Source organism: Lepus europaeus, chromosome 1 (genome assembly GCF_033115175.1).
Source record: "Lepus europaeus isolate LE1 chromosome 1, mLepTim1.pri, whole genome shotgun sequence".
Lineage (NCBI taxonomy): Eukaryota > Metazoa > Chordata > Mammalia > Lagomorpha > Leporidae > Lepus > Lepus europaeus.
In genome coordinates, this window is record NC_084827.1 from 152689165 (window position 1) to 152706319 (window position 17155).

A 17155-nucleotide genomic window follows, 5' to 3' on the forward strand; every position below is an offset into this window, starting at 1 on the left:
CTCATAGAATGGCAGATGTCCTAAACAGCACTCTGGCCTCAGAATCAGCCCTTAAGGCATTCGGATCTGGCTCAAGAGCCCATGAGACTATTTTAGGCATGGAAAGCCGGAGGAAAAAAAAAAGGACCTAAATGAAAGATCTCTGCGAGTGAGATCCCAGTAGAAAGAACGGGCCTTCAAAGAAGGAGGTACTTTTCTCTGAAGGGAGGAGAGAACTTCCACTTTGACTATGAGCTTGTCTAACTAAGATTGGAGTCGGCAAACTCAAAAGGCTTCCATAGCCTTGGCAACTCATGACTAGAGCCTAGGGAGATTGCCGACGCCATAAACAAGAGTGTCAAATTGTTAAGTCAACAACAGGAGTCACTGTGTACTTACTCCTCACGTAGGATCTCTGTCCTTAATGTGTTGTCTAATGTGAAGTGATGCTATAACTAGTACTGAAACAGTATTTTACACTTTATGTTCTATGTGGGTGTAAACTGATGAAATCTTTACTTAATATATACTAAATCGTTCTTCTGTATATAAAGAGAATTGAAAATGAATCTTGATGCGAATGGAATGGGAGAGGAAGTGCAAGATGGGTGGGTTGCGGGTGGGAGGGAAGTTATATGGGGGAAAAGCCACTGTAATCCATAAACTGTACTTTGGAAATTTATATTTACTAAATAAAGTTAAAAAAATATAGGAGACTTAATATATTACCGAATACATCCAAACTATTTTTCATTCTGAGACAACAAGCAGACCAATATACTCTCTCCTGAGGTCTTCCTAACTGAGTAAAAGAAAATGAATGGGTAAAGAAAATGTGGTATATATACGTACACAATAGAATATAATTCTGAAACATAAATAAAAGAAACCCTTACAATTGCTGCAACATGGATGGGATTGGAGGACCTTATGTTAAGTGAAATAAGCCAGCACAGAAAGACAAACATCGCCTGTTCTCCCTTGTATGCAGAAGCTAAAAGAACCTCAATCTCAGCACAGAATATCAGTTACTAGAACCTGGAAGGGGTAGGTGGGGTTAGAGCGGTGTTGGATAACAGGTACCAGGTCAGAGTTAGAAGGCAGTTTCTAGTGTTGCACAGCACAGTGGGATAACTATAATTCACAATGACCTGTTTTATATTTTCTGAGCAAGCAGAAGAGAGAAGTTCCAATGCTCCAATCATACCGAACTTTTCAACTACAAATCTGGATAAAGAGTAAGAATGACAGATAAGGGGAAATGTTGATTAAGTGGATCAATAGCATTGTACATGTGTATTGAAATGTCACATTGCAACCCACAAATAAGTATACTTATTGTTAACATATTTTTAAAAGTTTAAAAAGAAAAATTACTTAAAAGTTACAAAAAAAAACCCAACAAAAACTCAAACTATAGCAAAAACCAATTAAGTTTTATCTTGTATCTGTGCTTTAAGAACTGTCCTCCTTCCTGAGTATAATTTCTTCCTCTCTCTCCCTCCCCCATCCCCTTTTACCTCCCCCCTCCCCTTCTCTTCCTATCTTCCTTTCCCTTCCACACCTGCTCTCTCCCCTTCCTTGTCCTCTATCTTCTCACTCTTCTTCCCTCTCCCTATCCCTTTCATCTTTCTCCTTCCCTCTCTCTCCTTCTCCCTCCCTCTCCTTCTCTCTCTCTCCCTTTCTTTCCCTCCCTCCTCCCTGTCCTGATCCCTCCCTCTCTCTCCCCTTTCTGCCCTCTCTGTCTCTCCCTCACTCTCCCTCTCCCTCTCATTTCCATCCCCCCCTTCCTCCCTCATACATTTTTTTTATTTTTGGTTGAGAAAGCTGTCTTAATTATGTGTGTACTTCAGAAAGTGGAAAGTTTATTTTGGTGCAAAGCATTTTGAATTCCATGCAGTTTTTTTTCCCATAATATCCATTTTCATGAACTTTTTGAAGATCCCTCAGGTTTTGAGAGAAGTTCATAGGAGGGGCCGGAATTGTGGTGCGACATGTTGAGCTTGACTCCCATACCCAGCTCAGCTCAGGCCAGAGAGCAGAAGCCACAGAGGCACCCAGCTTCCAGCTGCCATAGCAGAGACAGGCAGTGTCAGGAACAGCATGCTGTCAGGGGTATTGGGGGACAATTCCCTTGGCATCGCCTTCTATGATCTATAGAATCTGCAAGTACAAGCAGCGGTGACGTTCGTGACATGGCTCATACAAGTGTCTCAGAGAATAGAATCCTCTGTTGCAGACATGGTCAGGAAGATGTCCATCAGGAGAGGGATGGGGGGCAGGTGGTCCCTCTGTGAATACATGTCAGATGTGCCCAGGAGATAGTAAAATATGCTTCAGAAAGAGCTAGAGGGCTGGAAATAATAAGCTGGAGTGCTGTTTATTGTAGCTATATGATTACATTTTCCCCCTGGCTTCAGGAAGGGATCTATATGTTTATGGGTAACATACTCAAGTTCTAAAGCAGTAAACAAACTGCTCAGTGCCTGGTTAGACAGCTAATGAAAGTTGTTCAATACAGTATGATTTTGCACACGTAATACATTTGTGCTAACCTAGTTTTCTTTCCTGAAAAAAACAACAACAACAACAACAACAGTATGTAGACCACGGAGTCTGTACAACACAGTGGTTAAAGTGCATTGTGTGAAATTAAACCACCTAGGTCTGAGTTCTGGCTCCTCAAGTAATTAGTTGTGTTAACTCAGAACTTCAGCCTTTTGTTTTTAAAGATTATTTATCTATATATTTGAGAAGCAGAGTTACAGACAGAGGGAGAGACACCACAAGAGGTTTTTGCATCCGCTGATTCACTCCCTAAATGGCTCCAATGGCTGGAGCTGGGCCAATCTAAAACCAGGAGCCAGGACTTTTTCCACGTCTCCCACGTGCGTACAGGGTCCCAAGCACTTAGGCCATCCTCCACCACCTTCCCAGGCCATAGCAGAGAGCTTGATTGGAAGAGGATCAACTGGGACCTGAACTGGTGCCCATAAGGGACGATGGCACTGCAGGTGGAGGCTTAGCTAGCCTACTACACCACAACACTAGCCCCAGAACTTCAGTTTTTTCATCATAGAACACGGTGTAAATAAATGAGATAATATATTTAGGCATTGTTCTGCGATAAATATATATTTTTTCATATGTTTCAACATAATTTTGTTGAAAATAAACCCTGATTTAGCTGTTTAATTGATGTTTAGATTTGGGCTTGTTCTGTTTGTTTGGGTTTTGTTATATTTACAAAATACACATTATGAAATATAGTTTCTAAACTTTAAGTTTTTAGTGTGATGGTATGATGCCAATAGGAGATGCATATTTAACTTATCATGATATATTTTTGAGTAATATTTAACGTACTTTACAAACAATGTCAGAACTTTATACCATTGTAATTTCTTTTTTGAAAGATTTATTTATTTATTTGAAAGAGTTACACAGAGAGAGAAGGAGAGGCAGAGAAAGAGAGAGATAGAGAGGTCTTCCATTCATTGGTTCACTTCCCAATGGCAAGCAATGGCTGGAGATGCCCTGATCCAGAGCAAGGTGCCGGGTGCTTTCTCCAGGTCTCCCACACAAGTACTGGGGCCCAAGGGCTTGGGCCATCCTCCACTGCTTTCCCAGACCATAGCAGAGAGCTGGATCGGAAGAGGATCAACTGGGACCCGAACTGGCGCACACATGGGATGCTAGCACTGCAGGCGGCAGCCCTACCCAGTGTGCAACAGCACTGGCCCCACACCCCAGTATAATTTCATTTCACTCCCTCCTGCCCTTTATTTTCTTATAACAGATTTTACATTTAATTATAGTGAAGTCCATATATAATATTATTTTATTTTACATTTTGTGATAGTCTTTTAAATATATATGTGATTGTATGTATGTGAATGCATGTGTATTATACTGTGGTATTACTGATATTTTAGAAATTATTGATTAATATAATTTATAAATCTTGGAAAGTCGTTTTTTATTAACTCTTTTTAATATTTTTTCCTGCATTCTTGTCTCTCTATTCCCCCAATTGTCCATCTTTTACAATACCTTATGCTGTTGTAAGGATCATGACACTTCCATTTTTTCCAATTTTTTTTTAATTTGATTTATGTCATACAGATTTCCTGTATTTCCTATATGCAGATTCAGGAACATACTGGTACTTCCCATTCAACCCTCCCTCTTGCCTGCACTTCCATCCTTTGTCCTCCCTCTCCTATTCCCATTCTTAATTATCACAGAGATCTATTTTCAGTTTATTTTATATTCATAAGATTAACCCTACTCTAACAAATGAGTTCAAAATATATATGAAGAAAAAAACAATTTCTCAACAGTTGAGACGAGATTTAAGCTATCACTGAGTCTCAAAATGTCAACTTCATTCCTATAGATTATGTTTTAGATACTCTATTAAATAGTTACCACAGATCAGGGAAAACATGGTATCTGTATTTTTGGAACTGGCTTATTTCACTTAGTATAATGGTTTCCAGTTACATCCATTTTGTTGCAAAAGAAAGAATTTCATCTTTTTTTACCACTGTGTAGTATTCCACAGTGTATGTATACCACAATTTCTTTATCCAGTCTTCAGTTAATGAACATCTGGGTTGATTCCATATTTTAGCTATTGTGAATTGAGCTGCAATGAACATAAGGGTACAGTTCACTCTTTTATATTCTGATTTCACATCCATTGAGTAAATTCCCAGGAGTGGGATTGCTTGCTCATTTGGTAGGTCTATAATCAGATTTCTAAGGTATCTCCATACTGTCTTCCACAGTGGCTGAACCAGTTTACATTCCCACCAACAATGGATTAGGGTACCATTTTTCCCATATCATTGCCAGCATTTGTTGCTTGTTGATTTCTGTATAGCAGTCATTCTAACTGGCATGAGATGAAACCTCATTATGGTTTTGATTTGCATTTCCCTGATGGCTAGTAATCCTGAAATTTTTTCACGTATCTGTTGCTCATTTGTATTTCCTTTTTTGAAAAATACCTGTTCAAGTCCTTTGCCCAATTCTTAACTGGATTGTCTGTTTTGTTGCTGAGTTTCTTTAGTTGTTCATAAATTCTGGGTATAAAGCCTTTATCAGTTGCATAGTTTGCAAATATTTTTTTCCTATTTTGTCAGTTGCCTCTTCACTGTTCTGTTTCCTTTGCAGTGCAGAAACTTGGTGTACTCTTATTTGTCAATTTTGGCTTTGATTGCCTATGCTTCTGGGGTCTTTTCCAAGAAGTCAATGTCTTGCAGGGTTTCCCTAATTTTCTCTAGTGCTTTGATGGCATCTGGTTGTACATTTAGGTCCTTGATCCATTTGGAGTGGATATTTGTGTAAGGTGTAAGGTAGTGGTTTTGCTTTATTATTATGTGCATGGAGATCCAGTTTCACCAGCACCATTTATTGAAGAGACTCTCCTTGCTACAGGGATTGAATTTAGCTCCTTTGTCAAATGTAAGTTGGTTGTAGGTATGTGTATTGATTTCTGGAGTTTCTATTCTGTTCCGCTGGTCTGTGTGTCTGTTCTTTTGCCAGTACCAGACTTTTTTTTTTTTTTTTTTAACTATAACTGCTCTGTAGTATGTCTTGAAATCTGGTATTTTGATGCTTCTGGCATTGTTTTTGTTGTACATAATTGCTTTAGCTATTCAGGATCTCCTATGTTTCCATATGAATTTTAGCATTGTTTTTTCTAGAGCTGAGAAGAATGTCATTGGTATTTTGACTGGGATCACATTGATCTGTAAATTGCTTTTGGTAATATGGACATTTTTTAAAAGATTTATTTATTTATTTGAAAGTCAGAGTTACACAGAGAGAGGAGAGGCAGAGAGAGAGAGAGAGAGAGAGAGAGGTCTTCCATCCAATGGTTCATTCTCCAGATGGCCGCGACGGCTGGAGCTGCACTAATCGGAAGCCAGGAGCCAGGAGCTTCCTCTGGGTCTCCCACGTGGGTGCAGGGGCCCAAGGACTTGGGCCCTCTTCTACTGCCTTCCCCGGGCCATAGTAGAGAGCTGGACAGGAAGTGCAGCAGCCGGGTCTCTAACCGGCACCCATATGGGATTCCGATGCTTCATGCCAGGGTGTTAACCCACTGCGCCACAGCACCGGCCCCAGTAATATGGACATTTTGAAGATTTTAATTCTTCCAATCTATGAACATGGAAGATTATTACCACTTTTTGTGTTTTCTTTTATTTCTTTAATGTTTTGTTATTTTCATTGTAGAGGTCTTTGATGTCCTTGGTTAAGTTTATTCCAAGGTATTTTGGATTTCTGTAGCTTTTTAAATGGGATTGATCTTAGAAATTCTTTTTCAGCCATGTCATTATCTATGTATACAAAGGCTATTGATTTTTGTGTGTTAATATTGTATCCTTTCACTTTACCAAACTATTTTATGAGTTTCGATGGTCTCTTAGCAGAGTCTTTTGGAACTCCTATACATAGAATCATTTTATCTGCAGTTAGGGATAGTTTGACTTTCTCCTTTCTGATTTGCATCTTTTTTATTTCTTTTTCTTGCCTAATGGCTCTGGCTAAAACTTCCAGGACTATATTGAAAATCAGTGTTGAGATTGGGCATCCTTGTCTGGTTTCAGACTTAGTGGGTATGCTTCCAACTTTTCTCCATTCAATAAGATGCTCCCTCTGGGTTTGTCATAAATTGTCTTGATTATGTTAAAGAATGTTCCTTCTATACCTAATTTGCTTAAGTTTTTTTTTTTTATCATGAAAGGATGTTGTATTTTATCAAATGTTTTCCATGATTCCATTGAGATAATATGATTTTTGTTCCTCAGTTTGTTGGTTCACCCCCCAAATGGCCACCACTGCCGGTGCTGCACCGATCCAAAGCCAGGAGTCAGGTGCTTCCTCCTGGTCTCCCATGCGGGTGCAGGGGCCCAAGCACTTGGGCCATCCTCCACTGCCTTCCCAGGCCATAGTTGAGAGCTGGATCAGGAGGGGAGCTGTTGGGAATGAACAGGTACTCATATGGGATGCCAGCATGGCAGGTGAAGGCTTAGCCTATTATGCCGTAGTGCTGGCTCCAATGTATGTATTTCTTCAATTCATGGATTTGCTTTTCATTGCTTCTGAGTAATTCTATGGTTAATCTTTTGAATTCCACTTCAGGTATTTTATCAATCTCTTCATTTTCACATTATGATTTGAAGTGTTGTTGTGTCCTTTTGTTGGGGATTATGTTGTCTTCCTTATTCTTGTTTCTTGAATTTCTGCGGTTTTTAGACACTTCTGGAGATACCTCTTTGTTCTTCCTTCTGATGGCTTTTTTCTTTGAACCATGCCTTTGTGGCTCAATGGAATATCTGCTCTTTCAGTGAATATCCAAAGGTGCTTGTGTGTGTGCTGGGTGTATCCAGGGAGCTCTGGTCAGTGCTCCAGTGTGGGGTGATATGCAGGGTAACACCCAAGTTGGGTGTGGTAGATCTCTTGTTAACAGAAAGGAGGGGGTTATGGTTACCTCTATTGGCATAGTCACACCCTCATCTCTCTTCCAAGGTGATCAGTGTTCAGGTGTTAGCTCTCAGTGGGTGCAATATCATCTGTGTTTCTGCATGCCCTGTACAAAGGATTTTTGGAATCCTCAATGTGAGCAGGGATCCCACTGCAATGACCCACTCCAGTCAATCAGGGAGCTCTGAGCATGTGAAGCCTCACACAGAGATTGCTCAGAGACCCAGCTGTACCCTGTACCCTCTCATGCAATCACCGAATCCCCACAGTCTCAGCACACGGGGCTCCCATAGTTATGGGGTGCAGCATATCCACTCTGCCCTGCTATTCTGTCCCAGCCATGAAGAGGCTGAGATGTTCATAGGGCCAGCTGCCTGTGGGTGTCCCACCTATTCTGCTTGAACCCCAGAACCTGTGATATGTTGAGAAGCTGGAGGCACCTCACAGGCCCCTGTCAATCATCTCAATCAGAATCAAGGTCATTAGGGGACGCAGATTTTTCCCTCTGGTAAAATCCCTGAATCACACATGTGCACAATAGCCACAGGTTGCAGCCCTACTCGTTTCACAATGATGCCTTCTCTCCTCTGGTTGTGGGCAGGCATGTGCAAGAGTATCTGCAGCTGGTAGTGATGTTCAAATGGCTCCTTTTCTCCACTCATTGCCAGGTGTGCACACCCAAGCTGCTGCACGTGCCTCTGCTGAGAAGATGGCCTCTTACCCTGGCCAGCTGCTGGGTGTGCACACAAGAGCTGCTGCAGCTGTCGCCTACTTATATCCAAAGTGACAACCCCCCCAGCCTATTGCTGGGTGCTGTTGTGGAGGTATAGGAAGAGTGCAACGTGCCATTTTTTCCCCTGCTGTGGTTAGTGGGCACCCTGTTCCCCTCAGGACCCAGGCCAGACTCAAAGTCTGCTAGGTTCTTCTTTCACTACATGGCCAGTGGCACAGGACAGCCCAGACTGATCTCACCTTGCTCTCCAAAGCTGGTTCTTTCTGTGTCCTTGCTCATTGCTGCGCATCTGCACCTTCCACATAGGTCCATGGTGTCTCCCCTTCTTCCGCAGAATCAGCACTGCAGTCTTCCCTCCAACTCTCCTCTGAGAATGAACTTTCTCCCCCCTGCCTATTTTTTCACCATTTGCCCCTAGCCTACAGCAGTCTGCCCTTGTCCTAATCTACTGTCTTGGTATCCCCCATTTAGTTTTATTTTAAAATCAGGTTAGCAATTTCTATTCACCTTTCAATTTCATTGTTTTTTTTTCCCTTGCTATTTCCAGTCTTCAGATGTGCCCTTCAATGTGACAAGTGTGCTTTTTCATTTTTTAGAAATATTTTTGAAATATTTGTATTTTCTTTTTTTCCTTCTATTCTCTTTTTCTTTCTTTTTAACTTTTAAAAAAATTAAAAAAAATTTTTTTTGACAGGCAGAGTGGACAGTGAGAGAGAGAGAGAGAGACAGAGAGAAAGGTCTTCCTTTGCCGTTGGTTCACCCTCCAATGGCCGCCAGGCCGGCGCGCTGCGGCTGGCGCACTGCGCTGATCCGAAGTCAGGAGCCAGGTGCTTATCCTGGTCTCCCCATGGGGTGCAGGGCCCAAGCACTTGGGCCATCCTCCACTGCACTCCTAGGCCATAGCAGAGAGCTGGCCTGGAAGAGGGGCAACCGGGACAGAATCTGGCGCCCGGACCGGGACTAGAACCCAGTGTGCCGGCTCCATAGGCGGAGGATTAGCCTGTTGAGCCACGGTGCCGGCCTTTTTAAACTTTTATTTAATAAATATAAATTTCCGGAGTACAACTTTTGGGTATTTGCAGTTTTCCTCCCATAACCTCCCTCCCGCAACCATCCCATCTCCCACTCCTTCTCCCATACCATTCACATCAAGATTCAGTTTCAATTATCTTCATATACAGATGGTGAATTTAGCATATATTAAGTAAAGATTTCAACAAATTGCACCCACACAGAAACACAAAGTGTAAAGTCCTGTTTGAGTACTAATTTTACCATTAATTCACATAGTACAACACATTAAGGACAGAGAGCCTACATGGGGAATAGGTGCACAGTGACTTCTGTGGTTGATTTAACAATTGACACTCTTGTTTATGGCATCAGTAATCACCCAAAGCTCTTGTGATGAGTTACCAAGGCTATGGAAGCCTCTTGAGTTCGCCAACTCTGATCATACTTAGACAAGGCCATAGTCAAAGCGGAAGTTTTCCCCTCCCTTCAGAGAAAGGTACCTCCTTCTTTGATGGCCCAATCTTTCTACTGGGATCTACTCACAGAGATCTTTCATTTAGGTCATTTTTTTTTTTTTGCCAGACTGTCTTGGCTTTCCAAGCCTGAAATACTCTCATGGGCTTTTTAGCCAGATCCTAATGCCTTAAGGGCTGATTATGAGGCCAGAATGCTGTTTATGACATCTGCAATTCTATGAGTCTGCTGTGTATCCTGCTTCCCGTGTTGGATTGGTCTTTCCTTTTTAATTCTATCAGTTAGTATTAGCAGACACTAGTCTTGTTTATGTGACCCATTTGAATCTTAATACTATCATTATGATCAATTATGAACTGAACCTGATCACTTTGGCTAGTGAGTTGGTATTGGTACATGCCACCTTGATGGGATTGATTTGGAATCCCCTGGCACATTTCTAACTCTACCATCAGGGGTAAGTCAAGTGAGCATGTGCTGAACTGTACATCTCCTCTCTCTCTTATTCCCACTCTTAGATTTAACAGGGCTCACTTTTCAGCTAAATTTAAACACCTAAGAATAATTGTGTGTTAATTAAAGTGTTCAACCAATAGTATTAATTAGAAAAAAATACTAAAAGAAATAAGGTAGTAAGTTATTCCTCGACAGTCAGGACAAGTACTGATCAAGTCATTGTTTCTCATAGTGTCCGTCCATTTCACTTCAACAGGTTTCCTTTTAGGTGCTCAGTTAGTTGTCACTGATCAGGGAGAACATATGGTATTTGTACCTTTGGGACTGGCTTATTTCACTCAGCATGATGTTTTCCAGATTCCTCCATTTCGTTGTAAATGACCGGCTTTCTCCCCCCCCCCCTTTTTTTTTTACTGCTGTATAGTATTCTATAAAGTACGTATCCCATAGTTTCTTTATCCAGTCTACTGTTGATGGACATTTAGGTTGATTCCATGTTTGAGCTATTGTGAATTGAGCTGCAGTAAACACTGAGGTACAGACAGCTTTTTTGTTTGCCAATTTAATTTCCTTTGGGTAAATTCCAAGGAGCGGGGTGGCTGGGTTTTATGGTAGGGTTATATTCAGGTTTCTGAGGAATCTCCAGACTGACTTCCATAGTGGCTTTACCAGTTTGCAGTCCCACCAAAAGTAGGTTAGTGTCCCTTTTCCTACATCTTCGCCAGCATCTGTTGTTGGTAGATTTCTGTACGTAAGCCATTCTAACCAGGGTGAGGTGAAACCTCATTGTGGTTTTGATTTGCATTTCCCTGATTGCTAGTGATCCTGAACATTTTTTCCTGTGCCTGTTGGCCATTTGGAATTCCTCTTTTGAAAAATGTCTATGAGGTCCTTGGCCCATCTCTTAAGTGGGTTGTTTGTTTTGATGTTGTGAAGTTTCTTGATCTTTTGTAGATTCTGGTTATTAATCCTTTATCTGTTGCATAGTTTGCAAATATTTTTTTCCCATTCTGTTGGTTGCCTCTTCACTTTCCTGACTGTTTCTTTTGCGGTACAGAAACTTCTAAATTTGATATAATCCCAATTGTTAATTTTGGCTATGACTGCCTGTGCTTCTGGAGTCTTTTCCAAGAAGTCCTTGCGTGTACCTATATCTTGCAGGGTTTCTCCGATGTACTCTAATTATTTGATGGTGTCGGTTAGATTTAGATCTTTAATCTATGTTGAGTGGATTTTTGTGTAAGGTGTAAGGTAGGGGTCTTGCTTCATGCTTCTGCACGTGGAAGTCCAGTTTTCACAGCACCTTTTATTGAATAGACTGTCCTTACTTCAGGAGTTGGTTTTAGATCCTTGATCAAATATAAGTTGGCTGAGGATGTTTGGATTGATTTCTGGTGTTTCTATTGTGTTCCATTGGTCTATCCATCTGTTTCTGTACTAGTACCATGCTGTTTTGATTGCAACAGCCCTGTAGTATGTCCTGAAATCTGGTATTGTGATGCCTCCAGCTTTGTTTTTGTTGTACAAGATTGCTTTGGCTATTCGAGGTCTCCTGTGTCTCCATATGAATTTCAGCATCATTTTTTCCAGATATGAGAAGAATGTCTTTGGTATTTGATTGGTATTGCATTGAACCTATAAATTGCTTTTGGGAAAATGAACATTTTGATGATATTGATTCTTCTAATCCATGAGCATGGAAGATTTTTTCCATTTTTTTGGTATCCTCTTCTATTTCTTTCTTTAAGGTTTTGTAATTTTTATCGTAGAGATCTTTAGTGTACTTGATAAGTTTATTCCAAGGTATTTGATTGTTTTTGTGGCTATTGTGAATGGGATTGATCTTAGAAGTTCCTCCTCAGCCATGGCATTGCCTGTGTATACAAAGGCTATTGATTTTTGTGCATTGATTTTATAATCTGCTACTTTGCCAAACTCTTCTATGAGTTCCAATAGTTTCTTAGTAGTGTTCTTTGGATTCCCAAACTAAAGAATCATATCATCTGCAAAGAGGGATAGTTTGAGTTCTTCCTTCCCAATTTGTATCCATTTAATATCTTTTTCTTGCTTAATGGCTCTGGCTAAAACTTTCAGTACTATATTGAAAGCACTGGTGAGAGTGGGCATCCCTGTCTGGTACCAGATCTCAGTGGAGATGCTTCCAACTTTTCCCCATTCAATAGGATGCTGGCCATGGTTTTTTCATAAATTGCTTTGATTGCATTGAGGAATGTTCCTTCTATACCCAATTTGCTTGGAGTTTTCATCATGAAAGGGTGTTGTTTTTTATCAAATGCTTTCTCTGCTTCTATTGAGAGAATCATATGGTTTTCTTCTGCAGTCTGTTAATGTGGTGTATCACATTGATTGATTTGCAAATGTTGAACCATTCCTGCTTACCAGGGATGAATCCCACTTGGTCTGGGTGGATGATCTTTCTAATGTGTTGTTGCATTCTATTAGCCAGAATTTTATTGAAGATTTTTACATCTATGTTCATCAGGGAAATTGGTCTGTAATTCTCTCAGTTCTGCATCTTTTTCCAGCTTAGGAATTAAGGTGTTGCTGGCTTCATTGAAAGAATTTTGGAGGATTCCCTCTTTTTCTATTGTTCTGAATAGTTTGAGAAGAATTGGAGTTAGTTCTTCCTTAAATGTCTGGTAGAATTCAGCAGTGAATCCATCTGGTCCTGGGCTTTTCTTTGTTGGAGGGTCTTTATTACTGTTTTAATTTCTGTCTCTGTTATGGGTCTGTTTAGGTTTTCTATGTCTTCCTGGTTCAATTTAGGTAGGTTGTATGTGTCCAGGAATCTATCCATTTCTGATAGATTTCCCTGTTTGCTGGCATACAACTGTTTGTAGTAATTTCTGATGACTCTTTTTATTTCTATTGTGTCTGTTGTTACATTCTTTTTTTCATATCTGATTTTTGATTAGGGTCTTTTCTCTTCTTACTTTAGTTTGTTAGGCCAATGGTGTGTCAATTTTGTTTATATTTTTCAAAAAACCAGCTCTTCATTTGGCTGATCTTTTGTATTGTATTTTGGATTCAATTCTGTTGATTTCTTCTCTGATTTTAATTATTTCTCTTATCCTACTAGATTTGGGTTTGGTTTGCTGCAGTTTTCCTAGATCCTTGAGATTCATTAAAAGCTCATTTATTTGGTGCCTCTCCAATTTCTTAATGTAGGCATCTATTGCTATAAACTTTCCTCTTAATACTGCTTTTGCTGTATCTCATAAGTTTTCATATGTTGTGGTGTTATCCTCATTTACTTCCAGAAAGTTTCTGATTTCTCTTTTGATTTCTTCCATTACCCAGTGTTCATTCAGGAGCATTTCAAGAGTTTCCATGTGTTTGCATATGCTCTAGGGATTCCTGAGTTGCTGATTTCCAGCTTCATTCTACTGTGGTCTTTGAAGATGCATGAATCTTTTGAATTTGCTGAGACTTGCTTTATGGCATAGTATGTGGTCAATCCTAGAGTAGGTTCCATGTACTGCTGAGAAGAATGTAAATTCTTTAAGTGTAGGATGAAAAGTTCTGTAGATATCTGTTAGATCCATTTGGGCTATAGTGTCGATTAAATCTTCTGTTTCCTTGTTGATCTTCTGTCTGGTTGATCTGTCTATTGTTGAAAGTGGAGTACTGAAGTCCCCCAATACTATTGTATTGGAGTCTAAGTCTCCCTTTAAGTTCCTTAGCATATCTAATAAATAACCTGGTGCCCTATAATTAGGCATATGTAAGTTTATAATAGTTACATCTTCCTTTTGAATTGATCCCTTAATTATTATATAGTGCCCCTCTTTGTCTCTCTTAACAGATTTTGTGTTAAAGTTATTTTTTTTTCTGATATTAAGATGGTTGCCCCAGCTCTTTTTTGGTTTCTGTTGGCATGGAATATCTTTTTCTAACCTTTCACTTTCAGTCTTCAAGCATCTTTTTTGGAAAGAAGTATTTTTTGTAAGCAGCAAATAGATGGGTTGTGATCCTTAATCCATTCAGGTAGTCTCTGTCTTTTATCTGGAGAGTTGAGGCCATTTACATTCAATGTGATTATGGATAAGTAGTAACTTTGCCCTGCAATTTTCCCAAAAATATTTCTAATATATGCTTTGAACTTCGTGTGATCTTTTACTGGGAGGATTTCTTCCTTCACATTCTTTCATACTGATGGCTGTGTTTCTGTGTTTCTGTGTGTAACACATCTTTAAGCATCTTTTGCAGGGCTGGACGAGTCGTGACAAATTCTTTCAATTTCTGTTTGCTATGAAAGGTCTTTATTTCACCTTCATTCACAAATGAGAGCTTTTCAGGATATAATATTCTGGGGTGGCATATTTTTTCTCTAAGTACCTGGGCTATATCTCGCCATTCCCTCCTAGCCTGTAGGGTTTCTGATGAGAAGTCTGCTGTGAGTCTAATTGGAGATCCTCTGAGAGTAATCTGACATTTCTCTCTTGCACATTTTAGAATATTTTTCTGTTTCACTGTGGTGAATTTGATTACATCATGTAGTGGTGAGGATCTCTTTTGGTCATGTTTATTAGGGGTTCTACGAGCTTCCTGTACCAGATGTCTGTGTCCTTCTCCAAACCTGGGAATTTTTCTGCTAGTATCTCACTAAAAAGGCCTTCTAATCCTTTCTCTTTCTACATGCTTTCAGGAACTCCTAGAACCCGAAAATATTTTTCAGATTTCTGATTTCTTCTTCTTTTCTTTGGTTTGACTGTATACTTTCCTCTTCTCTGTCTTCTAAGTCCGATATTCTCTCTTATATCTCACTGATTCTGTTTTTAAGGCTCTAAAATATGTTTTTCATTTGTTCTATTGAATTCTTCATTTCATTTTGATTTCTCTTCAATATCACAATTACATGTTCTACTAAATTCCTCATTTTATTTTGATTCTTCCTTAAGATTTCATTTCATGAGAGAGATTTTCTGTCCTGTCCTGTATGGATTTCTATAGTTCATGCATTTGTTTTTGAGAACTTCTAAATGTTCTTATAAAATTTTCAAATCCGTATCTTGCATTTCTTCTATATCTTCATCTTTGTAATCTTGTATTAGATTATCATGTTCACTTGGGAATGTCCTGATGTCTTCCTTGTTCTTGTTTCCTCAGTTTCTGCGTTTGTTGTTTGACATTGTGGAGATATTCTTGGGTTTCTTGTTTTTTTTTTTCCTTGCTGTGGTGGCTTTTCTCATTATACTATGACTCTTGATTAAGTGGGCTGTCTGCTTTTGGTGAATCTCTAGAGGCTTGTGGTGGGTTGGCCAGAGAGCTCTGTTCAGTTCTTCAGGGTTAAGGGTGTGCCAAAGGTGACACACCCAGGTTTGGCATGGTAAATCTCTCTCTCTCTCTCTTTATTCAGAAGGGAATAATTCTGTTCAGCTGAGCTCTTCTCCTTGATGGCAATCAATGCCTGAATGCTAGCCTCAGTGGGTATAATATTTGTCTGCTCTGTCCTAAGGACCACACAAAGGATCTGTCCAGTCCTCAGTATAACCTCAGATTCCCCTGCAATGTCTCTCACCAGGTTGCCAAGGTTACTGAGTTTGTGGCATCTCCCACAGAGACTACTCACATCTCAGCCACCCACATCGTGAGTCTCACAAACCCTCATTTTTTTTTTCACAGTCCTGGTTCATAAACTCCACACATTCAGTAGGTCTTAAGCTCCTGTTATTTCTCATCACCGGAGTCAGGTTTCTCTGCTTGGCTGAGGGTGGGCACAGCCATGAGCTGGCACTACTTTTATGTAAATCTAAAATGGTGACTGCTCTATTGTCTTCCCATCCTTTGTAAGGTAAGTGGAGAGAGAGAATTGTGTCTGATCCAGCCCCTTTTATTTTTTTTTTTTCTCTCCTCTAGTGTGTACCTTCTCCTCTGGTGTACCTTCCCCCACAGCACTTCAAGCCTGGTTCACTCTAGGCTCTTCCTGCTACTTTTCCACCATTATCTCAGGTTACTGCCATTTCTCCTCACCTCCCTTTCCGTAGACTCTGCGGCTGGGGTCCCAAGCTGTGGGTGCCCGTGCCCTCCATGTAGGTCCACCATGTCCCACTAATTCTGGAAGAGTTTCCTCTGCAGTTTTTTTTCCCTAACTCTTTCCTGAGACTACAGTATCTCCACTTTTATTAAACTATCTTTTCCTGGACTATCAGTGAGCTCCCTCTCTATTCTTCCTTCTTGGAGCCCCTGATGCCTTTTCATTTTTAGCAATTTTATTCATTTATTTTTTATAGTTTTATTTCTCTTAACATTCTTCACTATAGTCTAATAGTGTAATACAATGAATATTTTTAACTCCCTGGAACAACTCCTTATGCCCCTTTTTGATCTTGCTCATTAGTCTGGACCTCAGAAACAATGGATCTTCTTTGTTTCTGCTATAATTTTTTAAAAAAAATTTAAACTTATTTGACAGAGTTATAGACAGTGAGAGAGAGAGAGAGACAGAGAGAAAGGTTTTCCTTCCTTTGATTTACTTCCCAAATGGCCACTATGGCCGGAGCTGCTCCGTTCTGAAGCCAGGAGCCAGGTGCTTCTTCCTGGTCTCCCATGTGGGTGCAGTGGCACAAGCCTTTGGGCCATCTTCCACTGCCTTCCCGGGCCACAGCAGAGAGTTGGACTGGAAGAAGAACAACCAGGACTAGAACCGGTGCCCATATGGGATGCTGTTGCCATAGGTGGAGGATTAACCGAGTGAGCCACTGTGCTGGCCCCAGTTTCTGCTATAATTTTATGCAGATTTTAATTCATACATTCCCATTTATATTTAATTTTTTCATTTTTTTTAAGTTTAGGCTAAGCGTATCTTTTTCCAGAAAGAACCCACTTTTTTTTCTTTTTTTAATTTAATTTTTTTAAACTTTTATTTAATGAATATAAATTTCGAAAGTACAGCTTATGGGTTACAATGGCTTCCCCCCTCCCATAACTTCCCTCCCACCCACAACCCTCCCCTTTCCCGCTCCCTCTCTCCTTCCATTC